Genomic DNA, 22,388 nt, shown 5'->3' with positions numbered 1-22,388 from the left:
AAGAGCAATTCAACTAGTAATGCACCTGCACCTTTTGAAAACTACAATTGAGTCTGCCTCCAGCACACTCTCGGGCAGTGCATTCCAGATCCTAACCACTCACTACATTGCCTTTGGTTCTTTTACTAATCACCTCACGTCCCTTTGGTCTTCGCCAATTGGAACACTTTCTCTCAATCTACTCTGTCCAGACCCTTTCATGATTTTGAACACTTCTATCAAATCTCCTCTCAATCTTCTCATCTCTAAGGAGAATAACCTTAGTTCCTGCAATCTATCTACATAATCGAAGTCACTCATCTCAGGAAACATTTCTGTAAATCGTTTCTGCAACCTTCTTGAAAGCATTCACTTCTTTCCTAAAGTGTGGTGCCCAGAATTGGACGTAATACTCCCACTGAGAGTGAATCAGTGTTTTATAAAAGTCCATCATAACTTCCTTGTTTATGTATCCTGTACCTCTATAATTGAATATGAAGAACATTAATTATACTAATATGGACCACCACCTTCTCAAACTCAATAAATGCTGCCCTAGCCAGCATTCTGTGAAAGAATAAAATGAAGAACCAGCCTTTTATAAAGGTTCACCATAACTTCCTTGACAATACAAGCGAGAACCAGGCTGAATATAGAAAGTTCAGAGGGAAAGAGAAAAGTAATGAAAGAAACAAAGAGACAGTATGAGAAGAGACTGGCATCTAACATGAAAGGAAATCCAAACGTCGTCTTTAGGCCTGTAAATAATAAAAGGAAAGGTGGGGCCAATTAGGGACCAAAAAGAGTATTTACACATGGAGGGAGAGGGCGTGGCTGAGGTACTAAATGAGTACTTTGCATCTGTCTTTACTAGGGAAGCAGTTGCTTTCAAAGTCATGATGAAAGAGGAGGCACTGGATAGGCTAAAAATGATTGAAGCGGAGATATTAGAAAGCCTGCCTTTACTTAAAGTTGATAAGTCACCAGGACCGGATGCATCTGAGGATTCAGAGGGAAATTGTGGAAGCCGGACCACCATCTTCCAATCTCCCTTAGGAATACGGGTGGTACCAGAGGGCTGGAGAGTTAGAAATGTTACACCCTTGTTCAAAAAAGGCGTAAAGATAAGCCCAACAGCTACAGACCAGGCAGTTTAACTTCGGTGGTGAGGAAGGTTTTGAAATGATAATTCAGGACAAAAATCAACACTCAATTGGATAAACTCAGCAGGTCTGGCAGCATCGGCGGAGAAGAAAACAGTTGTCGTTTCGAGTCCTCATGACCCTTCAGCAGAACTGAGTAAAGTTAGGAGAGGGGTGAAATATAAGCTGGTTTAAGGTGGGGTGGTGGGGGGGGTGGGGGGTGTGTGGGGTGAGAAGTTGGTGGCGGGGGTGGGGTGGTTGTAGGGACAAGCAAGCAGTGATGGGAGCAGACAATCAAAAGATGTCACAGACGAAAGGAACAAAGAGGTGTTGAAGGTGGTGATATTATCTAAGAAAATTTGCTAATTAAGAATGGATGGCAGGGCACTCAAGGTACAGCTGTAGTGGGGGTGGGGTGAAATAAGACTAAGAGGGCATAAAAGGTATAGATTTAAAAATAATGGAAATAGGTGGGAAAAGAAAACTCTATATAAATTATTGGAAAAAACAAAAGGGAGGGGGAAGAAACGAAAAGGGGGTGGGGGGAGGGAGTTTAAGGTCTAAAGTTGTTGAATTCAATATTCAGCCTGGAAGGCTGTAAAGTGCCTAGTCGGAAGATGAGGTGCTGTTCCTCCAGTTTGCGTTGGGCTTCACTGGAACAATGCAGCAAGCCAAGGACAGACATGTGGGCAAGAGAGCAGGGTGGAGTGTTAAAATGGCAAGCGACAGGGAGGTTTGGATCTTTCTTGCGGACAGACCGCAGGTGTTCTGCAAAGCGGTCGCCCAGTTTGCGTTTGGCCTTTCCAATGTAGAGGAGACCGCACACCCCCCACCTTAAACCAGCTTATATTTCACCCCTCTCCTAAGTTTACTCAGTTCTGCTGAAGGGTCATGAGGACTTGAAACATCAACTCTTTTCTTCTCCGCCGATGCTGCCAGACCTGCTGAGTTTTTCCAGGTAATTCTGTTTTTGTTTTGGATTTCCAGCATCCGCAGTAGTTTTTTGTTTTTATCTCAATTGGACAAATGTGGATATATTGATCTAATTAGTTAAACAAAGCCAGCATGGATTTGTTAAAGGTATATCATGCTTAACTAACTTGTTTGAGTATTTTAATTAGGTAACAGAGAAGTTTCATGAGGGTAATGCATTTGATGTGGTGTGAATGGACTTCCCAAATGTGTTTGATAAGTGGCCACGTACCAGGTTTGTCAGCAAAGTCAATGTCCACAGAATAAAGTGACTGAAGTGACAGTGATTGAAATTAACTAAATGACAGGAAACCATTCATTACTATTCTCTGTTTTCGGATTGAATGTATGTGGTCAAATCGTTGAAGATGGCAGGGTGAGTTGGGAACTTGTTAATGAGGCCCACTGAACTCTGGACTTTATGAATAGAGGCAAGAGTAGAAAAGCAAGGAAGTTATGGTGAACCTTTATGACCAGGGCAGCATTTATTGCCCTTGAGAAGGTAGTATTAAGCTGCCTTACTGAACCGCTGCAGTCCATGTGGTGTAGGTGCATCCACAGTGCTGTGAGGAAAGGAGTTCCAGGATTTTGATCCAGCAACAGTGAGGGACTGCCAACATAGTTCCAAGTCAGGATAGTGTGTGGCTTGGAGGGGGGGTGGGGGGAGCTTGCAAGTGATGGCATTCCCATGCATCTGCTGCCCTGTCCTTCTAGATGGTAGAGGTCAAATGTTTGGAAGGTGCTGTCGAAGGAGCCTTGGTGAGTTGCTGCAGTGCATTTTGTAGATAGCACACACTGCTGCCACCCTGCATCGGTGGTGGAGTGGATGAATGTTTAATGTGGTGGACGGGGTGCCAATCAAACAGGCTGCTTTGTCTTGGATGGTGTTGAGCTTGAGTGTTGTTGGTGCTTCTGCAATCATCCAAGCAAATAGAGTGTATTCCAACACACTCCTGACTTGTGCTTTGTAAATGGTGAAAAGGCTTTGAGAAGCCTGGATAAAATTCCCAGCCTCTGACCTGCTCTTGTAGCCACAGTATTTATATGGCTAGTCCAGTTCAGTTTCTGCTCAATGGTAACCCCCTGGATGTTGATGGTGGGGGATTCAGCGATGTTAATGCTATTGAATGTCAAGGGGCAATGGTTAGATTCTCTCTTGTTGGCGTTGGCCATTGCCTGGCCCTTTTGTTACATGAATGTTACTTGCCATTCATTAGGCCAAGCCTAAATGTTGTCCAGATCTTGCTACATATGGACACAGACTGTTTCAGCATTGGAGGAATCGTCAATGGAGCTGAACATTATTCAATCATCAGTGAATATCCCAACTCCTGACCTTATGATGGACGGAAGGTCATTGATGAAGCAGCTGAAGATAGCTAGGCCGAGGACACTACCCTGAGGAACCCCTGCAGTGATGTCCTGGTACATGATTGACCTCCAAAAACCACAACCATCTTCCTTTGTGCTCGGTATGACTCCAGCCAGTGGAGAGTTTTTCCCCTGATGCCCATTGACCTCAGTTTTGCTAGGGCTCCTTGACGCCACACTTGGTCAAATGCTGCCTTGATGTCAAGGGCAGCCACTCTCACCTCACCTCTTAAGTTCAGCTGTTTTGTCCATGCTTGGACCAAGGCTGTAATGAGGTCAGATGCTGAGTGAACTTGGCAGAACCTGTGTAAGTGGTGCTTGGTAGCACTGTTGATGATGCCTCAGTTGATGCCAGATGGCCTGTCCGGGTTCATTCCTTTTGGATTTTGTAGCGGTTTGATACAACCTAGTGGTGTGCTAGGCCATTTCAGAGTCAACCACATTGCTGTGAATCTGGAGTCACATGTTGGTCTCACTGGGTAAGGACGGCAGATTTCCTTCTCTAAAGGACATTAATGAACTAGATGGGTTTTTGTGACAATCGGCAATGGTTTCATGGTGGGTTTGCTGAGACTAGTTTTTAATTCCATATTTATAAATTGAATTTAAATTCCATCAGCTGCCAAAGTGGAATTTGAACCCCTGTCCCCAGAGCATTAGTCCGGGTATCTGGATTACTAAGCCAGTGATATTACCATGACAACACTGCCACCACCTCAACTGGTGGAGGCAGGTTCAATTGTGGCTTTCAAATGGGAATTGAATGATTATCTGAAGATAAATATTTGCAGGGCTACAGGGAAAGGGCAGGGGAATGAGACCAGAGGATTGGCTAGATAACAGGAATGAATAATTTTCAGGTTGGCAAACTGTAACTGGTGTGTTGTGACACAGGGATCAATGCTAGGGACGAAGGGATCGACTGTATTGTAGCAAAATTTGCAGATGACACAAAGATAGATAGAAAAGTAGGTTGTGAGGAGGATACAAAGAGTCTACAAAGGGATTTAGATAGGTTAAGTGGGCAAAGATTTGGTAGGTGGAGCATAATGTGGAAAACTGTGAAGTTGTCCATTTGGGTAGGAAGAATAGAAAAGCAGAATATTATTTAAAGATAGACTACAGAATGCTACAGTACAGAGGGATCAGGTGTCCTTGTGCATCAATCACAAAATGTTATCATGCAGGTAACAGCAAGTAATTGGGAAGGCAAATGGAATGTTGGCCTTTTTTGTAAGGGCAATGGAGTATAAGAGTAGAAAGGTACAATTGTACAGGACAATGATGAGACCACACCTCAAGTACTGGGTACAGTTTTTGTCCCCTTATTTAAGGAGGGATACACTTGCATTGGAAGGATTTTAGAGAAGTTTCACTAGGTTGATTTCTGGGGGAGATGATGGCATCCTGTCACTGAACTAATAATCCAGAGGCCCAGGCTAATGCTCTGGGGACATGGGTTCAAATCCCACCAGGGCAGTTGGTGGAACTTGAATCCCATTACTAAATCTGGAATATAAAGCTGGTCTCATTAATTATCATTAATGCTGACCACAAAATTATTATTGATTGTTGTAAAAACCCATATGGTTCACTAATGTCCTTTAGGGAAGGAAATTTGCCATCCTGAGAATGTCTGAATCCTGGTCTGGCCTACATGTGACTCCAGACCCACAGCTGTGTGGTTGTTTTTTTTTGATTCATTCACTGGATGTGGGCTTCGCTGGCTGGGCCAGCATTTAATGCCCATCCCTAGCTGCCCTTGAATGCCCTAGAAATTGCCTAACAAGCCATTCAGTTCAAGGGCAGTTCGGGATGGACAACAAATGCTGGCCTTGCCAGCAATGCCCATATCCCATGAAAGAATTTTTTTTAATATGTAAGTGCTGTCTTAAGAGGAAAGATTGAGCATGTTGGGCTTATGCTCTTTGCGGCTTAGAAGAATGAGAAGTGATCTTGTTGAAACATCAGATTCTGAATGGATTTGACAGGGTTGATGGTGACATGGTGGAATGTATAACTGGGGGACACAATTTTAGAATAAGGGGTCTCCCATTTTAGGTGGTGATTAGGAGGAATTCCTTCTTTCATAGAGTCATTAATCTTTGAAATTCTCAACTCCAGAGAGCAATGGAGGCTGGGTCATTGAATACATTCAAGGTTAAGTTAGAAAGATTTTCGATCTACAAGAGAGTCAAGGGTTGTGGGGAACAGGCAGGAAGGGAAGTTGAGGCCACAGTCAGATCAGTCATGATCTTATTGAATGATGGAGCAGGCTCAAAGGGCCAAATGGCCTCCTCCTGTTCCTATTTCTTATTTTCTTATGTTGTTGCCAAATTGATTTTGCAGATAATCAATATGGACAGGAAGGGCCGAATGACATCTTTCTGTGATGTAACCATTCTATAATTCTATTTATAAAGCCCAGGACCCTGTATGCCTTTGTAACCACTTTCTCAACCTATCTGCTACCTTCAACGATTTGTGCTCATATACTCTGCTCTTGCACCCCTTTTAGAATTGTACCCTTTATTTTATATTGCCTCTTCTGATTCCTCTTGCCATAATGTATGAATTTAAATTCCTCTGCATTAAATTTCATCTAAGGAGAGGTGGTGGCGTAATGGTTTTGTCACTGAACTAGTATTCTAGAGACCCAGGGTAATGCTCTGGGGACCTGGGTTTGAATCCCATCATGACAGATGGTGAAATTTGAATTCAATAAAAATCTGGAATTAAAAGTTTGATGACCACAAAACCATTGCCGATTGTCAGAAAAACCCTCCTGGTTTACTAATGTCCTTTAGGGAAGGAAACCTGCTGTCCTTACCTGGTCTGGCCTACTTGGTTGACTCTTAAATGCCCTGTCGTTAAATGCCCTCTGAACAAGGGCATTTAGGGATGGGTAATAAATGCTGGCCTAGCTAACGACGCCCACATCCCATGAACAAAAAAAAAATCTGCCATGTGTTCACCCATTCCACCAGCTTGTCTATTTTCTCTTGAAATTGATCACTAATCCTCCTCACAGTTTGCTATACTGCTAAGTTTTGTGTCACCTGCAGATTTTGAAATTGTGCACTGTACATTGGTATATTTCAAGACAAACAGTGGTCCTACTACTGATCATTTTATACCTTCCTCTAATCTGAAAAACAATTGCTCATCACCACTCTGTGTTTCCTGATGCTCAGCTTGTATCCATATTGCTACTGTCCCTTTTATTCCACTGGCTTCAACTTTGCTGGCAAATCTATTATTTGGTGCTTTATCAAATGTCTTTTGGAAATCCATATATGCTACCTCAACCAGATTACCCTCATCAACTCTCTCTGTTAGCTCATTTAATACTCAGTTAGTTAAGTTAGTTAACTGCAATTTGTCCTTAACAAATATTGTGGCTGCAAGAGCAGGTCAGAGGCTGGGAATTCTGCAGTGAATAATTCACCTCCTGACCCCACAAAGCCTGCAAAATATCTATAAGGCACAAGTCAAGAATGTAATGGAATACTCTCCACTTTCCTGGATGAGTGCAGCTCTAACAACACTGAAGAAGCTCGATATCATCCAGGACAAAGCAGCCTGCTTGATTGGTACACCACCCACCACCTTAAACATCCACTCCTTCCACCACCGGCACACATTGGCAGCAGTATGTACCATCTACAAGATGCACTGCAGCAACTCAGCAAGCCTCCTTCAACTGCACCTCCCAAACCTGCAATCTTTACCACCTAGAAGGTCCAGGACAATAGATGCATGGATACACTACCCCTCCAAACCACATACACCGTCCTGACTTGGAACTATATTGCCTGCCCTTTACTGTCGTTGGGTCGAAGACTTGGAACTCCCTTCCTCACAGCACTGTGGGTGTACCTACACCAGCTGGACTGCAACGTTTCAAAAGACGGCTTGCCGCCTCCTTTTCGAGCAATTAGGGATGGGCAATAAATGCTAGCCTTGGCAGTGACTCTTATATTCCATGAAAGAATAAAAGAAAATTCGTCTGGCTTTCTTTAATTTATCCATGGGCTGCATCTTCCGGTCGGCAAGTAGGGAGGCGGGGCCCACTCGCTGATGCGTAAAATGATGCGGGGTGACGTTAGGTGTGAGTCATTTAGATTTTCAGTTCGGCGGGCGCACAGCTGAGTTGGCTGCACGCCCGCTGAACTGTCAACGGCAACTTAAGGCCTTAAAAAAAGTAATTAAGGCAATTAATGGACCTGTCCATCCAACCTTAAGGTTGGCGGGCAGGCGAAAAGCCCAGGTAGCCTTCAGAAAAAACATGAAGCCTCATCCACGGGTGCGATGAGGTTTCATGAGGGATTTAAAATGTTTATAAAATGTTGAAATAAAAGAAATTGACATGTCCCAGCTCACAGTGTCACATGAGGGGACATGTTAGGAATTTTTTTTGTACCCTTCCAAAAAATTGTTAGAACTTCCACCAATCTCCCTGAGGTGGCACTTTGCCTCAGGGAGATCTGTGCATGAAAGATCGCACTCCCGGCTCAGGAAATCCCACCCCCCACCGCCCACACAGGGGTCGCATAGTGCCTTAATTGGCCCGCCCACATAAAATGGCAGCGCGCCCCCAATCGGGGTGCCAATTGGCAACCCACCTGCTCCCACTCCTGCACATCCCACCACCCGCCCCCCCCCCCCCCCCCCCACCCACCACCCTGCCCCCCAAGCGGGGGGGCAGGGAGGGGGGTGGAAATGTTGCCCCATGTTTGTGCAAGTGACTGTTAATTTTGTCCCAAATAATTGTTTCTAAAAGCTTTACCATCACCAAAGTTAAACTGACTGGCCTGTAGTTGCTGAGTTTATCCTTACACCCTTTTATGAACAAGGGTATAACATTTCTAATTCTCCCGTCCTCTGGCACCACCTCTTTATATAAGGAAAATTGAAATATTATAGGAGTACCTCAGCAATTTCCACCCTTATTTCCTTCAGTATTCTTGGATGCGTCTCATCTGGTTCTGATGACTTATCAACCAGACTTTCTAATAACCCCTGTTTATCAATTTTTAGCCCATCCAGTGCCTCAACAACCTTTCCTTCCTTTGTAAAGACAGATGCAAAATACTCATTTTATACTTCAGGCAAGCTCTCTGTCTATATGCATAGATCCTCTTTTTAGCCCCATCCCTCATTTTACTATTTACATGCCTATAGAAGACTTTTGGTTTTCCTTTTATGTTAGCTGCCAAACACTTCTCATACTCCCTCTTTGTCTCTCTTATTTCCTTTTTCATTTCCCCTCTGACCTTTCTATATTCTGCCTGGCTCTCACTTGAATTATCAACATGACATCTGTCATACTCACACGTTTTCTGCTTCATCTTGCTCTTTACCTCTTTTGTCATCCAGAAAGCTCTGGCTTTGGTGCCCTTTCTATCCCCCTTGTGGGAATGTACCTCGACTGTACCTGAACCATCTCCTCTCTCAAAGCAGCTCATTGTCCTATTTTGCCTATCAACCTTCGATTCCAATTTATCTGGGACATTTCTGTTCTCATCCAATGAAATTATCTCTCCTCCAATTAAATATTTTTACTCTGCATTTCTCCATAGCTAATCTGAACCTTAGGATACGATGATTATTGCTCTCTAAATGTTCCCCTACTGATACTTGATCCACTTGTCCCAGCTCAAACCCTGAACCAGATCCAGCAACGCCTCTTTCCTTGTTGGAATGGAAACGTACTAATCTTAAAAAATTCTCCTGAACTCACTTCAGAAACTCGTCCTCCTCTCTGCCTCTTTACATTATGACATTATTGCTATCCCAGTCTAAAATAGAAAAATGAAGTGCCCAATTAGAATTACTCTGCAGTTTTTTCAACTCTTTTTAAGTTCAGTGCAAATTTTCTCCTCTGTATCTTTCCCGCTAGTTGGGAAGTATCATCAGCTGGAGCAGCTTGAGCAGCAGCTGGCATCACTGCAGAGCAATTGTGAGGTTAAGAGTTTCATGGATGCGGTCATCCTGCAGCTTAAGGCTGTGCAGGCAGTGAAGAAATGATTGACCTTCAGGCAGTAAAGGCGGACCAACCAATCAGGGCAGGTTGTGCATTCCGCTTTCCAACCAGTAATACTGGTGAGTGTGATGGTTCCTGTGGGGGAGTGCAGCCAGAGTCAAACCCATTGTACCATGCTGGCCTCAGCTGTACATGACGAGGCAGGAGGAAGATTGAGAAAGCAACAGTAGCAGGGATTCACTAGCTCCAATCGCTGACGTGATTCCAGGATGGTATGTTACCTCCCTGGTGCCAAGGTCAAGGATGCTATTTAGCAGCTGCAGAGCACTCTGAGTTGAGGAGGGTGAACCTTCCCAACAACACTGGTGAAATGCTTCTCGAGAATATTGACCCAGATCTGTTCAGGTGCAAACTATCTGGCCTGTGTAGGTCCCACCTCCCCCAGAAATGTTCCCAATGTTTCAGAAATATAAAGCCTGCATCAACTCTCCAGCTTCACCTTCATCTGTTCTATCCTCTTATTGCTATACTCACTGGAGCGTGGCAGAGTAAGGCAGAGATTACAACCTTTGAGGTCTTGCTTGCCAGTTTCTTTCCGAGCTCCCAAATCTGCCTGCGAGACCTCATCCCTCTCTCTTCTCATGTCATTGACAACGATATGGACCACTTCTGGTTGTTCACCTTCCTCACTCGGTGCTCTACAGCAGCTCAGTGCTATCCTTGTCGACACAAGTCGACAATGGTGGAACAATTAAAATCAGGGGTATCCAAGAGGCCAGAACCTGAGGAATGCTGAACTCTCGGGTGTTATAGTGCTGGATGAGGTTACAAAGTTGGGAGGGAATAATGCTTAATGTGGTAGATGGGGTACCAATCAAGTGAGCTGCTTTGTCCAGGATGGTGTCAAGCTTGTTGAGTGTTGGAGCTGCGCTCATCCAGGCAAACTGAGAGTGTTCCATCACACTCCTGACCTGTGCCTTGTAGATGGTGGACAGGAAGTGAGTTACTCGCGGCAGAATTCCCAGCCCCTGGCCTGCTCTTGTAGCCACAGTATTTATATGGCTGGTCCAGTTCAGTTTCTGTTGGGATTACAAAGCTGAAACTTACCAAGTGCTCAATCTTTCTAAATTGGAACTGGATGTTGACCAGGAGAAGGAACTCTACCTGATGTTGTTTCCACTCCTGACTGTCCTGGAACACCAGTAAGCATTCATTTGTACCTTCCAGCAAGGATTTGGGAACTAATCTTGAAAAGTCCTGAACTGAATTGATTTGTATTGCACAACATCATGGAGTTTTACACTGAATCACTGGAGTCCTCTGTCATTAATACAGTAGAACTGGGGGGTAAAAAAACAGGGTCTTTAAAATGTGCATCTCAAGCTTCCTAAGGAAATGCATTTGCAATGCATTTTAATATTAAGGATGGGTAACCTTTCAAGCTCCATATCAGAAATAATGTCAGACATTTCTAAACATCTGTGGCCCTGGCGGAACCCAAACTGAGCGTCAGTGAGCTGGTTATTGCTAAGCAAGTGCCGCTTGATAGCACTGTTGATGACCCATTCCATCATTTTACTGATGATCGAGAGTAGACTGATAGGTTGGTAAGTGGCTGGGTTGGATTTGTCCTGCTTTCTGTGTACAGGACATACCTGGGCAATTTTCCACATTGCTGAGTAGATGCCAGTGTTGTAGCTATATTAGAACAGCTTGGCTAGGGGTGCGGCAAGTTCTGGAGCACAAGTCTTCATTACTATTGGCAGAATGTTGTCAGGGCCCACAGCCTTTACAGTATCCAGCGCCTTCAGCTGTTTCTTGATGTCATGTGGAGTGAATCGAATTGGCTGAAGATTACATCTGTGAACTGGGGACCTCTGGAGGAGGCTGAGATGGACCATCCACTCAGCATTTCTGGCTGAAGGTTGTAGCAAATGTAGCCTTATCTTTTGCACTAACATGCTGGGCTCCTCCATCATTGAGGATGGGGATAATTGTGGAGCCGCCTCCTCCAGTGAGTCATTTAATTGTCCACTACCATTCGTGGCTAGATGCTGCAGGACTGCAGAGCTTAGCTCTAATCCATTTGTTGTGGAATCGCTTAGCTCTATCACTTGCTGCTTATGCTGTTTGGCATGCAAGTAGTCCTGTGTTGTAGCTTCATCAGGTTGACACCTCATTTTTAGGTATGCCTGGTGCTGCTCCTGCATTCTTCATTGAATCAGGGTTGATCCCCTGGCTTGATGGTAATGGTAGAGTGGGGGATATGCTGTGCCATGAAGTTACAGATTGTGGCCGAGTATAATTCTACTGCTGCTGATGGCCCAAGCGCCTCATAATTGCCCAGTCTTGAGTTTCTAGATCTGTTCGAAATCTACCCCATTTAGCACAGTGGTAGTGCACAACTCAATGTGAAGGCGGGACTTTGTCTCCACAAGGACTGTGGTCACTTAATGACAATTCTCTGTCTGCAACTTATGCTCCTTCTCCATATCTATCAAATAATCCTTTTCTATCAATTTCTCTATCTGTCGCTTATTCTCTTTCTCCACAGTTATCAATTTCTACTTTCCCATCATATTCATAATCTGTAGCTCAATCTCTTACACCAGATCGATCAATTTTTGCATTTGCATCAAATCCCCTATCTGTGGTTCACTCTCTCCATATCTATAAAATAATCCTTTTCTATCAATTTCCCTATCTGAAGCTTATTCTTGTTCTCCATAGTTATCAATATCTCAATTTCCACATAATTCTCTATCTAGAACTTATTCTCTTTCTCCATATCTATCAATTAATCCTTTCCTATCAATTTCCCTACCTGTAGCTTATTCTCATTCTCCATCGTTGTCAATATCTCTATTTTCATACATTTTTCTCTCTCTGTAGCTTATTCTCTTTCTCCATCGTTATCAATTTCTGCATTTCCATCACATTCTGTATCTGTAGCTCACTGTCATACACCATATCTATCAATTTTTGCATTCCCATCAAATTCCCTATCTGTGGTTCACTCTCTTTCTCCATATCTATCAGCTTTTCTATGTCCATTGAATTCTCTATATGTCGCTTAGTCCCTTTCTCTATATTGATAAATTTCTCTATTTCCATTAAACTCTCCACCTTTTATCTTACTCTCTTTCTCCAAATCTATCAATTTCTCCATTCCCATCAAATTTTCCGTCTATTGCTTATTCCCTTTCACCATATCTAACAATTACTGAATTTTGATCAAATTCTCTATCTTTTGCTTATTCTCTTTCACCATATTTATCAATATCTCAATGTCCATACAATTCTCTATCTGCAACTGATTCTCTTTCTCCATATCTATCAAATAATCCTTTTCTATCAATTTCTCTATCAGTAGCTTATTCTCCTTCTCCTTTTCTATCAATTTCTGTATCTGAAGCCTATTCTCCTTCTCCATAGTTATCAATATCTCAGTTTCCACAAAATTCTGTCTAGAACCTATTCTCTTTCTCCATATCTATGAAATAATGCCTTGCTATCAAGTTCCCTATCTGTAGCTTATTTGCATTCTCCATCGTTGTCAATATTTCTATTCGCATACATTTCTCTCTCTAGCTTATTTGAATTTTCCATAGTTATCAATTTCTGCATTGCAATCATATTCTGTCTCTGTGCCTCACTGTCTCACACCAAATCTATCAATTTTTGCATTCCCATCAAATTCCCTATCTGTGGTTCACTCTCTTTCTCCAGATCTATCAACCTCTCTATTTCCATTAAATTTTATATCTATTGCTTATTCCCTTTCGCCATATCTAGCAATTATTGAATTTCGATCAAATTCTCTATCTGTTGCTTATTCTCTTCCTCCATATCTAGCAACTTCTCTATTTCCATAAAACTCTCTACCTGCAACCGATTCTCTTTCTATCTATGAAATAATCGTTTTCTATCCATTTTTCTATGTGTAGATTATTCTTTCTCCATAGTTATCAATTTCTACATTTCCATCATATTGTGTATCTGTAGCTCACTCTCTTACTCCATCGCAATCAAATAATCACTTTCTGTCAATTTCCCTATCTGAAGCTTATTCTCGTTCTCCATAGTTATCAATATCTCAATTTACACAAAATTCTCTATCTGCAATTTATTCTCTTTCTCCATATCTATCAAGTAATCCTTTTCTATCAATTTCTCCATCTGCAGCTTATTCTCTTTCTCCATAGTTATCAATTTCTACATTTCCATCACATTCTGTATCTGTAGCTCACTCTCTTACACCATATCTATCAATTTTTGCATTTCCATCAAATTCCCTATCTGCAGTTCACTGTTCTTCTCCATATCTATCAACTTCTCTATGTCCATCGCATTCTCTATAATGTCGCTTACTCTCTTACTCCATATCCAGCAATTTCTCCAGTCCCATCAAATTTTCTGTCTATTGCTTATTCCCTTGCACCATAATCTATGAATTATTGAATTTTGATCAAATTCTCCTGCAGTAGCTGATTTGCATTCTCCATATCTATCAAATTATCTATTTCCATGAAATTCAATATCTGCGGCATATTCTCTTTCTCCATATCTATCATATTTTCTATTTCAAGCGTTTTTCCTCTCTGGAGCATATTATCTTTATCCATCTCTTTCAAATTTCCATATAGCTCTCCATCTGCAACTTATTGTATTCCTGCATATCTATCAAATAATCCTTTTTGATCAATTTGCCTATCTGTGGCTTATTCTCATTCTCCATATCTAGCAACTTCTCTATTTCCATAAAACTCTCTACCTACAACTGATTCTCTTTCTGCATATCTATCAAATCATCCTTTTCTATCAATTTCACTATCTGAAGCTAATTCTCGTCGTCCATATTTATCAATACCTCAGTTTGCATACAATTCTCATTCTGCAACTAATTCTCTTTCACCATCAAATAGCCCTTTTCTATCAATTTCTCTATCTGTCGCTTATTCTCTTTCTCCATAGTTATCAATTTCTACTTTTCTATCATATTGTGTCTCTGTAGCTCACTCACTTGCACCATACTGATCAATTTTTACATTATCATCAAATTCCCTATCTGTGGTTCACTCTCTCCATATCTATCAAATAATTTTCTATCAATTTCCTATCTGAAACTTCTTCTAGTTCTCCATAGTTATCAATATCTCAATTTCCACAAAATTATCTGTCTGGAACTTATTCTCTTTCTCCATATCTTTCAAATAATGCTTTTCTATCAATTTGCATAAATTTCTCTATCTGTAGCTTATTCTCTTTCTCCATAGTCATCAACTTCTACATTTCAATCATATTCTGTATCTGTAGCTCACTGTCTTACTCCATATCTATCAAATAATGCTTTTCTATCAATTTCCCTATCTGAAGCTTATTCTCCTTCTCCATAGTTATCAATATCTCAATTTCTACATTTCCATCATATTCTATGTCTGTAGCTCACTCTCTTACACCACATAGTACCATAGAAAAGTTACAGCACCGAAGGAGGCCATTTGTCCATCTTGCCCATGCCAACCCAGGTGCCCTTTCTAATCCCACATTCCTGCACCCGGCCCATAGCCCTGCACCTTTCAGCACTTAAGGTGCAGATCCAGGTACTTTTTAAAAGAGTTTAGAGTTTCTGCCTCTACCACCAACTTGGGCAACGAATTCCAGACACCCACTACCCTCTGCGTAAAATAGTTATTCCTCATGTCACCCCGACACCTACCATTTATCTTGAATCTATGTCCCCTGGTTCTAGAATTCTCCATCAAGGGAAATAATTTTATCCTATCCACTCTATCTATTCCCCTCATAATTTTGTACACCTCAATCAAGTCACCTCTCAGCCTTCTTTGTTCTAAGGAAAATAATCCCAACCTATCCAATCTCTCCTTGTAGCTACACTTTTCTAACCCTGGCAACATTCTTGTAAACCTCCTCTGCACTCTCTCCAGAGCTATTACGTCCTTCCTGTAATGTGGTGACCAGAACTGCACACAATACTCCAGTTGTGGCCTCACCAGTGTTTTATACAATTCCAACATTATTTCCTTACTTTTATATTCTATACCTCTGCCAATGAAGGAGAGCATTCCATATGCCTTCTTTACAACCTTGTCTACTTGAACTGCTGCCTTCAGGGACCTGTGTACTTATATGCCAAGATCTTTCACTTCATCTACCCCTCTTAGTATATTCCCATTTATTGTGTAATCCCTGTAACTGTTTGACCTCCCTAAATGTATGACCTCGCACTTCTCTATGCTAAAATCCATCTGCCACTTTACCACCCACTCCACCAACCCATCTATATCATTTTGGAGATTATGGCTATCCTCCACATGATCCACTATTGGCCAATCTTTGTGTCATCTGCAAATTTCCCAATCGTGCCCCCCGAGTTCATGTCCAAATCGTTAATATATAACACAAACAGCAAGGGTCCCAACACCGAGCCCTGTGGAACACCACTTGAGACAACTTTCCATTTGCAAGGGCATCCATCGACCATTACCCTTTGTTTCCTGTTACAAAGCCAACCTTTTATCCAGTTTGCCACATTACCCTGAATCCCATGGGCTTTTGCTTTCCTGACCAATCTGCCATGTGGGATCTCGTCAAATGCCTTGCTAAAATCCAAGTACACAACATCCACTGCACTACCTTCATCAACCCTTCTTGTCACTTCCTCAAAGAATTCAATCAAATTTGTGAGGCAAAACCTTCCTTTAACAAATCCATGCTGACCATCCCTGACTAGTCCATGCCTTTGCACATGACAGTTAATCCTATCTCTCAGGATTGATTCTACTAATTTGCTCACCACCGATGTAGCCAGTTAGCCAGTTGGCCTATAATTGTTTGGCATTTCTTTTGATCCCTTTTTGAACAATGGAACTACGTTTGCATTTTTCCAGTCCTCCGGTACCTCCCCTGTATCTAGTGAAGATTGGAAAATCGTCCTCAGAGCATCTGCTATCTCCTCCCTGACTTCCTTCAGCAGCCTCGGAAACAATCCATCTGGCCCTAGTGACTTATCAACTTTCAAGGATTTCACCCTTCAAGTACTTCCTCTCTCTTTATGACTATCCCGTCCAATATCTCGCAGTGTTCGTCCTGGACGACTATATCTACATCCTTCCTTTCCTTTGTAAACACGGAGACAAAATATTCATTCAAAACCCTTACCACAGCCTCTGCATCTATGCACAAGTTCCCATCTTCATCTCTGATAGATCCCACTTTCTCCTTAACTAAACTTTTAGCATTAATGCATCGGTCAAACATCTTTGGGTTATCTTTAACTTTACTTGCTAATCTTTTTTCATGCCCTCTCTTTGATTTCCTTATTTCCTTTTTTACTTCATCCCTGCACTTCCTATATTCGTCTAGGCTATCTGCAGTGCTTAGTTCTTTGTGCCTATTGTACGCTTTCTTTTTCTGTTTGATCTTGCCCTGTATTCCTCTAGACAACCAGGGGGGGTTTAGATTTGGCAGTACCACTCTTATTGTTGTCGGGGACATGTCTACTTTGTACAATTAGGATCTCACTTTTTAGTGCTTCCCACTGGTTTTCCACTGTTTTATCATCCAGCAGTGCTGTCCAGTACACCTCAGCCAAGTCCCTTCTCATTTCTGCAAAATTTGCCTTCCCCCAGTTCAAGACTTTTACTCCTGCCTTATCTCTGTCCTTTTCCATGGTAATGCTAAATCTAACTGAATTGTGATCACTGTCCCCAATATGGTCGCCAACTGTCACTTCACCCACTTGCCCTTCTTCGTTCCCCAAGACTAGGTCTAAAATTGCATTTCCTCTTGTTGGGTTTGTCACGAATTGGTTGAAAAAATTTTCCTGGACACACTGAATGAATTTTTCTCCCTCAGTACCCCTTATATTGTTTGAATCCCAGTTGATATTAGGATAGTTGAAGTTTCCTCCTGTTATTGCCTTCTTGTTCTTACACGCAGAAATTTGCCTACATATTTGTTCCTATCTCCCTTTCAGTATTTGGGGGTCTATAGTATACTCCCAGTAGTGTGACTGCCCATTTTTTATTTCTAAGCTCAATCTATAAAGCCTAGTTTGTTGACCGATTTAGTATATCATCCCTTCTCACAACTGGAATTGATTCTTTAACCATTAGTGCTACCCCCCACCCCCCCTCTTCCTTTTTTATCTCCTACTCTATCATGTCTGAAGACTCTATAACCAGGAATATTAAGCTGCCAGTTTTTAGTCAGGTCTCCGTTATAGCAATGACATCCTGCTGCCATGTGTCTACCTGTGCTCTTAACTCACCTACATTGTTTGTAATACTCCTTGCATTGAAGTATAAACAGTTTAACCTCATCAATTTCCCTTGCTGGACACTTTGTAAACTTTGCTTCTCCTGTAACTCCATGTCTATCACAACGTCCCTAGCTAATGTTCTACCTCCATTTTTCTGGTCTGAGTCTGACCTATCTGATCCTACTCCTGAGATCCCACCCCCCTGCCACACTAGTTTAAATACTCCCCAACAGAACTAGCAAAAGCCCTTGCAAGGACACCGGTCCCAGCTCTGCCTGGGTGCAGCCCGTCCGGTTTGTACAGGTCCCACCTTCCACAGAACTGGCCCCAGCGCTCAAGAATCTGAATCCCTCCCGGCTACACCATCTCTCCAGCCACGTATTCATTTGGTCTATCCTCTTATTCCTGCTTTCACTAGCACGTGGAACTGGGAGTAATCCTGAAATTACTACATTTGAGGTCCTGCATTTTAATTTATCTCCTAACTTCCTGTACTGAGCTTGCAGGTCCTCATCCCTTAGTTAACCTATGTCATTGATACCAATGTGTACCACGACCACTGGCTGTTTACCTTCCCTCCCCAGAATGTCCTGCAGCCACTCCATGACATCATGGACCCTGGCACCAGGGAGGCAACATACCATCCTTGATTCACGTTTGCGGTCACAGAAGTGTCTGTCTGTGCCCCTAACTATTGAATCCCCTATCACTATAGCCCTGCCACTTGTTTTCCTCCCACCCGTCTGAGCAGCAGAGCCACCCACGGTGCCGTGAACTTGGCTGTTGCTGCTTTCCCCTGAGAGGCCACCCCCCCCAACAGTATCCAAAGTGGTATATCTGTTAGAGAGGGGGATGAGCACAGGGGACTCCTGCATTACCTTCCTGAGTCTTTTACTGTTCCTGATGGTCACCCATTTCCTTTCTGCCTGTGTAATCTTCACCTGCGGTGTGACCACCTTGCTATACGTGCTATTCACAACTTGCTCCATTCTTTGGCAGTGGGTTCTCCTTGAACACCTTCTGAGTTGTGGTGACTGCGTTTACTTCTCCCAGAATGCTTCTCAGTCACTGCTCACTGTTAGATGCTCTTCCTCCTGTTGAGAGCAAGGTCCTTCTCCTCGATCCCCTTCTGAGTTGCAGTGACTGTGCTGACTTCTCCCAGAAATTTTTTTTTTGAAAAATATACTTTATTCATAAAATATGTGGAAGAACATTCCAAACCATTTCAAAATCAGCATCACATAAGTACAATCAGATTCAACTTTTACACATGTATCACAAGGTACATCAATACAATCAATGAATATTACAATCATTTCAATATGTTCAATGCAGACAATCAGACAATGGTATTGGAGTTATCAATATACATCATGTTGCACTTTGAGGTGCTTCAATACATTTATAATACAATTAGTATTCAATGCATGCATTCATTTTGAACTGTCCAGCCCAAGGGGCTCTCAACAGTTCCCAGCCCCTTGGTGCACTGTGGCAGAAAGGTCTTAGACAGCGACCTTTCCGCATTGCGCCTTTGCGGTGGCTGCCCCAAGCTTTAGTGTGTCCCTCAGCACCTAGTCCTAGACTTTGGAATGTGCCAGTCTGCAACACTCGGTCGGGGACAACTTTTTGTGCTGGAAGACCAACAAGTTTCGGGCAGACCAAAGACCGTCTTTCACCGAGTTGATGATCCTCCAGCTGCAGTTGATGTTTGTCTCGGTGTGTGTCCCTGGGAACAGCCCGTAGAGCACAGAGTCCTGTGTCACAGAACTGCTCAGGATGAACCTCGACAGAAACCACTGCATCTCTCTCCAGACCTTCTTTGCAAAGGAGGTGAACAACGGTCTCGTCCCCACCACAGCCACCTCGAGGGCAACGTGCAGAGGGGATGAGACTCCTGGCGTGTTGGAAGGATCTGATGGGGAGGGCCTTTCTCACCACCAGCCAAGCTACGTCTTGGTGCTTGTTGGAAAATTCTGGCGATGAGGCATTCTGCCAAATGACTTTGACAGTCTGCTCAGGGAACCATCCCACAGGATCCACCCTCTTCTTTTCCCGCAGGGCCCCTAAGACGTTACATGCCGACCACTGCCTGATGGACTTATGGTCAAAGGTGTTTCTCTGCATAAATTTTTCCATGAGTGACAGGTGGTACGTGGTCCAACTACTTGGAGCGTTCCGCGGCAGCGTGGCCAGACCCATCCTTCACAACACTGGAGACAGGTAGAGCCTCAGCATGTAGTGACACTTGGTGTTTACATACCAAGGGTCTACGCACAGCTTGATGAAGCCGCACACAAAGGTAGCCATCAGTATGAGGGCGATGTTGGGCACGTTTTTCCCCCCGTTACCTAGAGGCTTGTACATTGTGTCCCTGAGGACACGATCCATTTTCGACCTCCAGATAAAGTGAAAGATGGCTCGGGTGATCGCCATTGCGCAGGAGTCTGGAATGGGCCAGACCTGCACCATGTACAGCAACAGCGAGAGTGCCTCATTCCTGATGACTAGGTTCTTACCCGCAATGGAGAGGGAGCGTCGCTCCCACATGCCCAGTTTTCTTTTCACCACAGACACTTGCTCCTTCCAGTTTCTAACACATGCCCCGGTCCCTCCGAACCATATCACCAGCACCTTCAGGCCGTCAGCCCTGACGGTGAAGGGGACAAAGGATCGGTCAGCCCAGTTTCCAAAGAACATGGCCTCGCTCTTCCCATGATTTGCCTTGGCGCCTGAGGCCAGTTCAAACTGGTCGCAGATGTGGATCAGTCTGCGCACCGACAGCGGAGCCGAGCAAAAGACGGCGACATCGTACATGTACAGGGAGGCGTTGACCTGTGTGCCTCCACTGCCTGGGATTGTCACTCCTCTTATGCCCGGATCCTTCCTGATGGACTCAGCAAAGGGTTCTGACTTCTCCCAGAATGCTTCGCAGTCACTATTCACTACCTCCCTCTGTTGGATGGTCTTGCTACAGTTGAGAACAAGGTCCTTCTCCTCAATCCCCTTCTGAGCTGCAGTGACTGCGCTGACATCTCCCAGAATGCTTCTCAGTCACTACTCACTACCGCCCTATGTTGGATATTCTGTATCTGTAGCTCAATCTTACACCATATCTAACAATTTTTGCATTTCCATCATGTTCCGTATCTGTGGTTCACTCTCTTTCTCCATATCAATTAAATAATCGTTTTCTATCAATTTTTCTACACATAACTTTGGAGAAAGGGAAAAAGCTATCAATTTCTACACTTCCATCATATTCTGTATATGTAGCTCACTTTTGTACTCCATATCCATCAAATAATCATGTTCTATCAATTTCCCTATGTGAAGCTTATTCTCATTCTCCATAGTTATCAGTATCTCAATTTTCACAAAATTCTCTATCTGCAACTTAATCTCTTACTCCATATCTATCGAATAATCATTTTCTTTCAATTTCCCTACCTGTAACTTATTCTCTTTCTCCATAGTTATCAGTTTGTACATTTCCATCATATTTTGGATTCATAGCTCACTCTCTTACACCATATTTCTCAATTTTTGCATTTCCATCGAAGTCTGTATCTGTGGTTCACCCTCTTTCTCCATATCTATCGAATAATTCTTTTCTTTCAATTTCCCACCTGTCGCTTATTCTCATTCGCCATCGTGGTTAATATCTCCATTTGTATACATTTCTCTATCTGTACCTTATTCCCTTTCTGCATGGTTATTAATTTCAACATTTCCAACATACTCTGCATCTGTCGCTCACTCTCCTACACCATATTTCTCAATTTTTGCATTTCCATTAAATTCTCTACCTTTCCCTTACTCTCTCCAATTCTATCAATTTCTTCCTTCCCATACAATTTTCTGTCTATTGCTTATTGCTTTTCACCATATCTATCAATTATTGACTTTCGATCAAATTCTCTATCTGTGGCTTATTCTCTTTCTCCATATCTAGCAACTTCTCTATTTCCATCAAACTCTCTATGTGCAACTTATTCTCTTCCTCCCTATCAATGAAATAATCCTTTTCTGTCAATTTCTCCATCTGTAGCTGATTCTCTTGCTCTATAGTTAGCAGTATCTCAATTTCCACAAAATTCTCTCTCTGCATCTTAATCTTTCTCCATATCTATCGAATAATCCTTTAATTTCAGTTTCCCTGCCTGTAGCTTATTTTCATTCGCCATCGTGGTCAATATCTGTATTTGCATAAATTTCTCCATGTGTAGCTTATTCTCTTTCTCCATAGATATCAATTTCTACATTTCCGCCACATTCTGTATCTGTCTTACACCACAACTAACAATTTGTGCATTTCCATTTAATTCTCTACCTGTATCTCACACTCTTTCACCAAGTCTATCAATTTATTCTTTCCCATAGTATTTTTTTTCTATTGCTTTTTCCCTTTTCATCATATCTGTCAGTTATTGAATTTCGAGCAAATTCTCTATCTGTAGCTTATTCTCTTCCTGCGTAGTTATCAATTTCTACATTTCCCACATATTCTGTTTCTGTAGTTCAGTCTCCTACACCATATCTATCAATTATTCCACTTCAAACAAATTCTGTCTTGGTGTTTAACTCTCTTTCCCGTTAACTATCAAATAATCCTTTTCTATCAAGTTCCCCATCTGAAGCTTATTCTCATTCT

Source organism: Cetorhinus maximus, chromosome 18 (assembly GCF_964194155.1).
Source record: "Cetorhinus maximus chromosome 18, sCetMax3.hap1.1, whole genome shotgun sequence".
Taxonomy (NCBI): Eukaryota; Metazoa; Chordata; class Chondrichthyes; order Lamniformes; family Cetorhinidae; genus Cetorhinus; species Cetorhinus maximus.
This window is presented reverse-complemented; position numbering follows the sequence as displayed.